Source organism: Podarcis erhardii (genome assembly GCF_964252035.2).
Source record: "Podarcis erhardii genome assembly, chromosome: 12".
Taxonomy (NCBI): domain Eukaryota; kingdom Metazoa; phylum Chordata; class Lepidosauria; order Squamata; family Lacertidae; genus Podarcis; species Podarcis erhardii.
This window is the reverse complement of record NC_138513.1, coordinates 26429662-26441359: the sequence shown is the minus strand read 5'-3', so window position 1 is coordinate 26441359 and position 11698 is coordinate 26429662.

Sequence of the window (11698 nt, the reverse complement as noted above, 5' to 3'; positions counted from 1 at the left end):
AAAAGCAGCTCTGACTACAGGTAGCTAATTTCTGAAAAGTCCTCTTTTCAGATGTACCACAACATAGGATATTTTACCAAGAAGGATTTCTTAAACACCCAAGGCAAAAAAAAGAAGAGTAATTAGGTTTGCTTGTGTGTTTGGGTGCAGGGTTCAGCAAGAAGACCCAGATGTTCTGGGGAAAACAGCAGTTTCCAAATTTGGGGATCTGCCAAAAAAAGGGGGGATCTGCCTCAGATTTGCATTGAGCAGAATTTGTATGCACAGAGAGGGAGCATGTGTTTGGGGTATTTCTGGTGCTGGCTGGTGACCATTAGGACTGCTTGGGCAGAAGGCAGAGAGACTGACAGTAGGTGGAGGCAGACCCCAACCAATCCTAGTTTTGTCCCCATCCTCCTCCCTGGTGGTTTCTGCAAGGACAGCACTGAGGCTAAAGAGGAAGAGCAAGCTGACAAACAGAGGCATCTCTCATTGACTGGTTTCAGTAAGGAAACAAGTGAGGGCTGTCAGATAATATACAAAGGAAGCTGGGCCACTGCCACAGTCTTCCCTGGGTATCTCTCAGGTGAGGTGGCCACACTCTGATGCACACCAGGCTCAAGGGAAGGATGATGAGTGCTGCAGAGGGAGATGGAGAAATCCCACTTGGACTGTTTAGATGGCTTCTTTCTAATCTAAGGGTTTTCTTTGCCATTTCCAGACATCTGATCTGCCATTCTGAATGAGTCAGAAATCAGGAGCTTGGCTTACAAAACGTACTTCAAGCTTGGTTCCAAATAGAATTGGGAAGTGGAGCATCTGAGCCTTTTGCTTCCTCCTAGACAAGGGAGAGCTGAACTGAGCAAGTCACGCCAACTCTTCCGCCATCACAAAAAATGCATTACTAAGATATTTCTGGAATACACACACATCACACACACACAACTCCTCAAATATATTGTAACATTTTTATGGACTGAGTTGTGACTTAGGTTTACATAGTCCCACTGTATGTAAACATAACACAAGACAAATTTAGTTCATCCACTTCTGTGGCCAGCATGGCCAATGGTCAGGATGATGGGTACTGTAATCCAGATTTGGCCAGTAGAGTTCCTGAAATACTTGGAGCCTAAACATGGTTAGGTTTCAACTGCTATGGATCAAAGCTGGTTTGGAGAAAAGTGCAATATTTCATAAGCAATGACACAATAGGTATGATTTGTGCCTAATGTTGTGTGAACATTGCTTCCCAAACCAGCAGTGGGAGCGCACTGGATGCAGAGTCAACATGAGTGTGCACCTGACCTCAGTTGCTAAGTGAAGCTTATATTGGCAGGTAGGGTGTATAAAGAAGTAAGGCTTTCCCGATGCTCCCCTTAAGAATAAGTCCTTGATGAATGCACCAATCTATAATTCACAGATAGATTTCTTGGTGGATCATCTCAACCCTGTGTACACTGTGATGATGATATCTTTGCATTACACTATTCTGTATGAATAAAGCATAAGCATATCCGGTGTATGCATTTGATATATTGTGCTGCTATCGACAACTGTCATTCTTGATGCTATCTGTGGTCTGAAATGATAGGAGCTGTGGGCTGGCTGACAAATGAGTGAGATGATTAACATGAGAAGGAAAGCAAAGGATAAAAGGTATAATTTATCCCAGTTGCTATGCACTCCTGCTAGTATTACATCTGAACTGTGGCTTTCATGCAGCATTATAAATTATCACAAACAGAACATTTGATTTTTCTCCATCCTACCCTTCTTCCATTTCTTGTACGCAAAGCCACTTTTTATTTTATTTATATCTTGCACCTCCAGCTCGAAAGTGTTCCCAGGGCGGCACTTACATGCATATTATAAAGAATTCGACAATAAAATAAAGCAATCCAATAAAAAGGAACTCAACAATGAAAACAGCCTGTGGGTGAAAACAATAGTATCAGAAGAGCAGTTTGAAACAACTCTGGAAACCGCTCAGTTGATGTTTTAAAAGGCCTAAGTGGAACAAAAAGAAAACAAAATAAAACAAAATTCTCTGGTACCCCAAACACAGAATAGTAGGTGCCCAGCAGTCATCCCTGGAGAGAACATTCCACAGTTGGGTTACCCCATTTGAAAAAGGTCTTCTCAGAAGTGCTCACACCAACCTAACTTTGGAACAGTGGTGGGGAACCACAGTTACCTGGTTGGTCAGATCAAAAAGTGGCCACTTCTCCATAGATCACTTTTGACAGGTGGGCAAGTCTGTCTATCATCTGATGTCATCATGACCCCCAAGTGGATCTGATCCCTCCTGGAAGGCAGTAGGGCTTGCATGTGGTGTTGAGTTTAAGCACCTTCCAAAGCAAGCCCAGTTGCAAATGAGCAATTGGGAATGTACTCTTAAGCCATGTGCTCCCAGTGGTTCCTTGGCACCAGGGTTTGCATTGGGCGTTTTAATTCAGTGCCAAATGCAAGCCATACTACTTTAGGAAGGGATCAGATTCATTCAGACGCTTCTGAGGAAATAGGAGCTTGCGTTTGGCACCAAATTTAAGTAGAGTCTAATTGAAAAAAGCCTTGCTACCAATCACTGGTTTCATGTCACCAGCTCACTACGTATAATGGAACTTACTGGTTGCAGATTTGAGGCAGTGTGAGATTGGGATCATAGAATATAAACTGTTAGGAGTTGGGGGTAGTCCGGATGGAACCTGGGGTCCACTTCCAAACCTGTAATCCTGTGTGCATGTGGTAGAATCTACAAGAGGGAAACCAGCCAAACCAGCTCCTTTGTTAAAATAATGACTTTGACAGGCTAGTTAAGTACCATGATTTAGCAAATAAAAATAAGTTGCTCTGTGCCATAGAACAAATGGGTGGACCTTCCCCACCCTCAACTAGCTGCTACATAGGAGAGCAATGGGCAGAGCTGTGTGCCAGGTGAGCCAGAAGCAGCTTGGAAGTGTCTTGCTCTGTGCTGGGCTTCTCTGGAAACTTAATGGAGAAGCAAGATCTGTTGGGGTATTAATGCTGTGAGTCCCTCCATCCTATGCTTAGGTTGTATGTACTGAAAGTATACTGTATTTTTCGCTCTACAAGACGCACCAGACCATAAGACGCACCTAGTTTTTGGAGGAGGAAAACAAGGAAAAAAATATTCTGAATCTCAGAAGCCAGAACAGCAAAAGGGATCTCTGTGCAGTGATCCCTCTTACTGTTCTGGCTTCTGGGATAGCTGTGCAGTCTGCATTCGCTCCATAAGACGCACACACATTTCCCCTTACTTTTTAGGAGGGGAAAAGTGAGTCTTGTAGAGCAAAAAATACGGTAATTGAAAGCATATATCCTAAAGACATTGATCTGCTGTTAATCTTCATTCTAAGGAAACTCAGCCCCAGAAAAGTGATTGGAACGCTTGGAGTCTCTTGCTGCTCAGAGATTAGGGTGGGGTGTAGATAATAGAATTGGCTGCAGAATTAAGGCAGCTTGGGATCATGGAAAAAATATTTTTACTGATTCTTTCTTCCATTTATTGCTTTTGCCTTAAAACTGAATCAAAACATGCATAAATGAAGTCGTTTTTCTTTCTAGAAGTTTTTTAAGAACACCTCCTTTCTTAGCATATAATTTATATCGACAGCCACGTTGCAACTAATGTGTAACGATTTACCTTCTCCTTTCCAGAGATCTTGGTTCCCACTCATCTCATGATGGGATGCAGCTCTTTTGTCATTAACTTGGAGCAGGCTCAAATGTTGCTGACTTCATCTTCATTTTTATTCTTGGAAGTGCATTCTCTTGGCAGTTGATTTGTGAGAACTGACACCGAACGGCTGATGGATGGCACCATGTTGTTAAGGAACACAGGGCAGGATAGAAGGAGTTTGCTGTAAAACTCTGAAACGTTAAGGTACGGTGTTTCTGACATGAAAATATAAAAGCTATCAAGCAAAGAAAAGTGCTGACGTAAATAAAGACTAATGCCTCTTGTGCTTTGATCTAAAGCAGGGGAAGTGTTCAGATTAATGTCTACTGTACACTTGGACTCTATTCATAATATAGACAGCTTATTCAGAACATAACATTAAGGTAGATAACACACAAGTCTGCACACACACACACAGTGTCTTCTTGAGTGTGTACAGTGACACTTTAGGGATGTCCTGTTGGCAGAATGTCAAAAGAAGCAATATTGCCTTTGCAGATAGATGTGACTTTATTGCACTTAAAATGACCACCTGTGGCAAGGATGGGGAACTTTTATCCGTCCAAGGACTGCATTCCTTTGTGGGCAATCTTCTGCGGGCTACGTAGTGGTTATGGGAGGAGGAGAGGTTGAATGCACCCAGGCAGTGTCTCCGATTGCCTCTTTTGGTTCTGGCAGACAAGTGGGGGGGGGTGAGCTTGTTGCAGCAGGAGGGGGAGACACCTTTGGCTCTTCACCAGCCTGTCTCATCTTTGCCTCTTGGCTTTCCTCCTCTTCTGCTTCAGCTTTTGCCTCCGATTCTGGGTTTCAGTCTGCCGCTGACTCTCCCAGCTCACTAAGCCCTCCTAACGCTTCAGCTTCTGACACCTCCTCTTCCCAGTCTTCTCCCTTTGACCACTCATAGTTGTCCCACCAGACACCCCCCCCCGGGCTCTGAGCCTTCTTCCCTTGGGGGTTCCCCAGCCGCTTTCTCCCACCATTCATCTACGTCCAACCAGTCCACAACACAGCGGCAGATGGGGACAACAGCAGAAAGTGGACATGGCATTTATCTTCTTGCAGAAGGCTACATTCCAGGTACACAAAATTCAGAGGTTGTACACACACCTCTTACATTTCTTCATCCAGGCTAGCAAGCGGACTTCACCACAGTTTAAGAGCATATTCCAGTCAAGCAAAAAGCAATTGAGGGTGGCACAAAGCAGCTCAAGTGGAAGATGTGGCTTGAGAGGGGCATGATCTGGGAAGCATGTTATTGTCCTGGAGTCCCAAGGATGGGACTGAGAGACTTGGAGGACCACAGATTCCCCGTTCCTGGTCTAAATGATACATGATCACATTCTGGGTTTCTCTACTCCTAGAGCATATTATTTGCTGAAATGGCAAAGACACATATGTCCTGGTAACATTCAGTTCCCTTCTCAGCATTCAGTATTTAAGGGTGCTGCTCCTTCATGTGAAGAAATGTATAGGAATCTGTGCACCTCTCAAGGGCAACCGATTTCTCTAATTTGCTTTGAGCCGCAAATCACAGTAGCATCATGGAAATTTTCTGGGCAATAACAGGGAATTAATGATCACCATTAATTAAATGCATATCTGCTACATGGCGTAAGTAGTCATTAATTTTACCCAATTGCCATCCATAACAATTTGTGGAAGAAAGGGGCCAGGGAGCTTGAAAGTAATTCAAGCAAAAATGTGCTTAAAATTATAAATTTTAACGATGAAGCCCTAGGAACGTCAAAGCAATGATCCCAGTGTTCCTGGCTTAGGGTTTTTAAAGAGAACTCCCAACAAACTGCCATTGTCACTTCTCTTTCATTACGGTCTGCTCTGCACAGGAATTGCACTTTCAAATATTTTGCTTTGTGGATCACATAGCTGAACTGGGCTGAACATACAGGGAGCCAGCAGCAGTTTCTCGTTGCTGCATGTTTTACATGTTTTACAACGGCTGCAATCTGGCGCATGGTGGTCCCCTTGAAATACAGCACAGTTCTGCTAACCGGTGATTGCCATTCTGGCTTTATTTAGAACCTAGGTAGAAATATATAAAAAAAGAAGCTGTGAATGCACAATGAGCTCCCTTTCTAATGTATGTGAGTCTGTAGCAGTGAAATGAAGTGGCTGTCTGCTGCTGCTCCTACAGCCAGCCCAAGACATTTTGCTGCCTGAGGCAGAACAATACATGACCCCCATCACCATCACCATCACCACTACTACACACAATTTTGCATCTATTTTTGGCACCTAACACTGGAAATCCCACAAGCGCCATTCCCTGGCTGGAAAAATACAGTAGTTATAAACTGAATAACTAACAATTTCTTACATGTTCTTGGCTGTAGGGATGGGGGATAAATTCACTTGCACCAAAGTCACAATTCCCAAGTTGGTGCACAAACTAAAATCCTAACCAAGTTCATGTCTTATTTATTTCCTGTGCCATTTTCCCATAGTGCATTGCACCCAAAGCAGCTTGCGACACATTTCAACTTGCTACTAAGATCATAAAAAGAGTCTGATGGATCAGGCCAATGGCCCATCTAATCCTGCACCCAGTTCTCACCGTGGCCTGTAGGAAGCCTTCTACCGGCACAAGAGCACTCTCCTTTTCTGTGGTTTCTGGCAACTGGTATTCAGAATCATTTCTGCCTCTGACTGTGGAGGCAGAGCAAAGCCATAATGCATAATAAAATAGAAAATTGGTGGGTTGGGGGATTTGTTTACAAAATGTATCAATGACTGAAATGCTATCAATTGTAACTATTCGGTCTAGATCACGATTCATCAAACATAGAATACATCCAATATTCCAAAGAAATTATCTAGACCAAATAGTTAACTTGGTGGGTGTGGGGGATTAGCTAACCCATGCTGCTGTAAAGGCTGGGCTTGCTGCATTCTGTGGGGACCATAGCAGCCTGGTTTAAATTAGGGGTAGGCTCTGGCCTTTCAAATTTCAGCGGTGTCCTGTGCAAGGCCAAAATTGGGCACCCCCTCCCCTCTCAACTCCGCTATGTCTCAGTTCACTATGGCATAGTTGCAGTGCCCTATAGCGCCTAGACTTGGTGCACAGGGTTTAAGTCCTCTTTCCTAGCTTCCCAGATCTTCCAGCTGCTAGTGCTAGTCTTACTGCAGTTGTCGCCCGTAGCTTTCAATACACAAGTGTGCTAAAACATGAACTCCCAAGTACATTGACTTGGAGACACATTCTCTCTCTCTCTCTCTCTCTCTCTCTCTCTCTCTCTCTCTCTGTTTTTAATAGGCTGTCTCTCTACATCAGTCTTAACTCTTAGAATACCCTGCATTTATGGTTGATTCATTATTTATTCCTGCAAACATTTCAGGGCTGAAATGACTGACAGCTATGATGGCCCTGGTGTGTTCTCTCTTCATAGAAACCTCGAGCCGCTGAGCTGCTTTTTTATGACAAACTTAAAGAGAGCAGTTTGTTATTGTTCACTTACCTGCGCGGCTGCGGCTCAGGATGTGATTTTGGAGGCCAGTGGCAATTGAAAATCAATATATGTCAATTACGTTTGTGGGCGACTGCCAGGTTTAAATGCATTTAGCATTTATTTATTTATTTGAGGTTAGCTGCTGCCGTTCATTTCACCTTTTATCAGCTTGTGGCAGCCTGTGGTTAACAATGAGAGGTTATGCAAATGCAACAGTCCTATTGACTGGTTGCAGCATTTTATTCCTTGAGAGGGCATGAGAGTGCCTGTGCTGAAAAAGAGAAAACAATAGCATAATTGACTAACAGTGGACTAACATAGATTGAAGCTTCAGGAGATCTCATTAGATAGGGCTCATGAGTATATAAACTCTCAGCCAAGTACTGTACGGGGAAAAAACACATCTGGTACTAAGCATCATCTGCATGGCATAATAAAATGTGGAAGAGTGCAGTGAGTTCCTTGTAAATATTAAAGACGTTGCTCAAAGACATCTCCTAAGAATAGAAAATCCCAGGAAACCAAATGTATACTAAAAACTGCAGAGGCAAACCATTGTGTTATAGCATTTGGGGCTTCATTTGAAGGTGAGGTGGGGAACCTGTGTCCTTCCTGATGTTACTGGTCTACAATTACTAGGGGAAACAGTAGCTCAGTCAGCAGAGCCTTAGACCCTTAACCTCAGGGTTGTGGGTTCGAGCCCCATGTTGGGCAAAAGATTCCTGCAGTGCAGGGGGTTAGACTAGATGATCCTTGTGGTCTCTTCCAACCACTGGCGGAGGAAGAGGAGTGGGGGGTGCACCGCCCCCGGCAGCGTGATCCCGGTGGGGTGCTATCGCTGCTGCCTCCCTGCCCGTGCTGGGCACCAGGTCCCCCCAAGTGGTGCACCACGCCCCCAGGACACGCGCCAGCCCTGCCCCCACCTTCTCTTCACCCCCCAGTGCCGGAGCATGAAGCTCTGCCACTGCTTCCAACTCCACACTTCTATGAACTCCCATCATCCCTGACCATTGGCCATGCTAGCTAGGGCTGATTAAAGTTGGACTCCAACAACATCTGGAGGGCATCAGTTCTCCATCCATCCTTTTCCCAAGGCAAAAAGTACCTCTTAGTGAACTATCCTTGCCGCAGGCCCAGATGGAGCCGTCAGTGTCTCTTGCATAATAACTGGACGGACCTCTTTGTGCAGAATGGAAGCATTGGGTGGCTCAAAATTGGGAATCAATGGGCAGTTTGCTATTGGCAACAGAGCATTTCCCCCGATCATTCAGAGTAGAAAAAACTATGAAGGCTGACTGTTGTATGTAGGCATCACCATCACACAGGAAGACAACTTATTAATGATGTGCTATTAATCAGGGTGATTTATATATCCACAATCCTAGTTTTTTTCTACTTTCTGCTTGCTAAATTAGATAACAACTCATGTTTATTATGAATAGTAATATATAAAATGTATGGTGATGCTTATAGAACCATGCTATATGTTAAAAACAAATAAAAATATTGGATTGGGTGGGAGAATCCACAATAGCTTCACCAAGAAAAGCAAATGGGTTTGGATACACACTGGAAAAAAGTTCTTTTTCCTTTTCATCAGCTTTTTAATGAGTTCAGTGGGGCTCACTCCATAGTACAGTAAATGTGCATTTACTCCTTAGTAACTGTGCATAGGATTGGTACTTTACTGTGTATGTGTCTTTATAACATAATATTAATAGCTTTTTAACAACCCAGATGGAATAATAATTGCCTGAAGACAGTCGAAGGTAATGGTTTCAGCTAATAGTGGACTCAATTATTTACCAGAATTAAATGATACTGCAGGTAGGTTATGGCTCCTCCTAATTAGCTAAGGCTATTTCTTCCCAGCATGCCACCTGGTGTACAAAAGTTAAATAGCTGCAGACCTTGGAAATATGGCTAGATTATTTAAGGACTTCATTACAAATAATAATAATTGTCGTGTTTTCTCTTCAACTTCAGTCAGTCCTCTGCCTTCAACAATGCCTATTGTTCTATATACATTGTGTCTATTGTGCTATAGACAGACAGATATTTAAAATCTCTTTAATTTCCCAGAGATCAATCGCCCAGGAACAAATTTTTATGTGTAAATTCAGTTGGTGTTTTTTTGTTTTTGTTTAACCATATAATTGGCTAACATATAGCGCACAATTCTCTTCCTAATTAATTGGAACACAGGAGAAAGTGACAGGGAAGAGGAGAGAATAGAAGGAGGAAGAAAGCAGCACAGAAGATGAGAGTATATGAAATATGAAACGATATTCACAATCTAGGTCAGTGCAATACTTTTTACTGTCATAGATGCTGTTTTTCACGGTTGGCTTTATAATTTTAAAGTGTTGCTGACATGTCTGTTCTGTTGTCACACACACACACACACACACACACACACACACACCTACTATATCAAGATGTTATTGTTGTTTAAGATCTGGGAGACTTGTAGTCCTCCAAATATTGCTGGACTCCAGTTCCCATCACCCCTGGCCATTGGCCATGCTGCCTGGGGCTGATGAGAGTTGGAGTTCAACAGCACCTGGAGGGCCACAGATTTCCCATCCCTTGTAAATGCTGCTTTTCGGGTAGGAATTAATTGCTGCGGTGATAATAATATTTCCATGAATCTAGATGAGCGATTGAGCACTGGAGGTCCTGCATAATGGGAGGGAGAATGGAACCACAGATCTAGGGTCACAGTGAGAATCGTAGCATAGGTTTTTCCCAGTGTCTGCAATACTCCAAGTCTCTGCATAACTGTTGTGGTTTATGGGGTAGGACTTGACTATCCACTGCCGGGAAAGGATAACTCATAAGCTGTTGAGCCACATTAGGCAGAGACTCTGCCAGTGGACAAGAGGCCAATAGTGGAGAGAAATGCTCTCCATGTGGCAGTGTATTTATGTGCCGCTCTTTCTGATCCTTGCCATCGTAATTTGACGTCTCAACAGGTGATTTGTTGTAGACATGCTGAACAAATGGTTTGTTCTCAATACTTTGTTACCGGCCACCCGAATCCCTGCTGAGCAGTGCAGGATTCCAGGGGTCTTGGCAGTTAGCCAGGGTTTGTGTTTCCTTGGGGAAAAATAAGTCACGGTGAAATGAACCATATTTCTTTATGAAATGTGGTTTATTTACACATATTTACACCTGAGTTGGGATGGAGAAAGGGTTCCGAGCATCACATCTCGGTGGCAGAAGGGGTCATTGCATCTGGCTGTTAACCAGAAGGGCCGAGGGCCCCCCCCAAGCGACAGCTGTGGGCAGGATTCCTGCATTGCAAGGGTTGGACTAGATGACCCTTGGAACCCCTTCCAACTCTACAATTCTGTGATTCTATTATTCTGTCTCATGAGGGGCTTGTCTGTCCCTTGGCCCACATGGCAACTGGCTCCACCCTTTTTCTTCTCCAAGACCCCTTGCTAAAAACACAACCCAAGCCTTGTGCAAAAAGGACACTTTTTCCTCGACATCACGCCCCTGTAACCCTGCAAACTTCCTCCTCCCAACTCTGCTATTGTCTGAGGGAAGGGCACCACCTCCCTTCTTGCCTGAAGCTGAATGTCCCACCTTTTGTGAGACTCTGCCATCATCTGTTTTCGTTCTTTGATGACACCTCTGTCTGTCAGCCAATCTCCCCAGGAAACTGGCTTGACTCATTTTTAGGGCTTGCTAAATACATTGATTAAACCCCACATTGACTAATTTCCAAAATTATAGGGGAAACTTGGCACCCAGGAATTTTAGGGGATCCTTGCGCCCTAGAAACCCACAACAACTTTCAGGAGGTTTGACCAGCAGTGAATTTTCCATACCGGGCATGCCAGTTATTACACCAGATGGACCCCAGACATGACTTTAGTCCATGTTGCTTAAGAAACTGGGGTCTAGTAGACCACATTTGAGTCCCATGACTCAAATGTATTAATTTCCTATTGTATATATTTCAACAGTTCCAAAGATTGAGTGTCAGTAGCACAGATGTTGTAAAGATAGAGTACAGTAATTTTAAACATAATCTGAAATGCAGAAGTTTTTGGTTTGGTTTTTTTTAATTGTGGTGATCTGCCATGGAACAATCCCACTGAGCAATGGTTACACAGACCTCATTGCTGGTTGCAAAGGAGACCCCATAACAGTTCAAGCTTCAAGGCCCCCAAAGTGTAGGTCCACCACTGGGTCCAGTGACTCATCATAGAGGAAAATGCTACAGTATTCCAGCCTGCAAGAGATGTCCTATTCTCTCCAATGATGCTCATGCACAATGCAATGCAATGCGATTCCACATGGAAATGAAAAGAGCAGGGGTAGGCAAACTGGTGCCCTCCAGATGTTGTGAACTACAATTCCCATCCTCCCAGACCGTGCTGGCTATGGCTAATGGGTTTTGAAGCCCAAAACTTCTGGAGGGCACCAGTTTGACTATCCCTAGACTAGAGGGGTAGGGCACAAAGAGAAGGGGACAACAGAGGACGAGATGGTTGGACAGTGTTCTCGAAGCTACCAGCATGAGTTTGACCAAACTGCG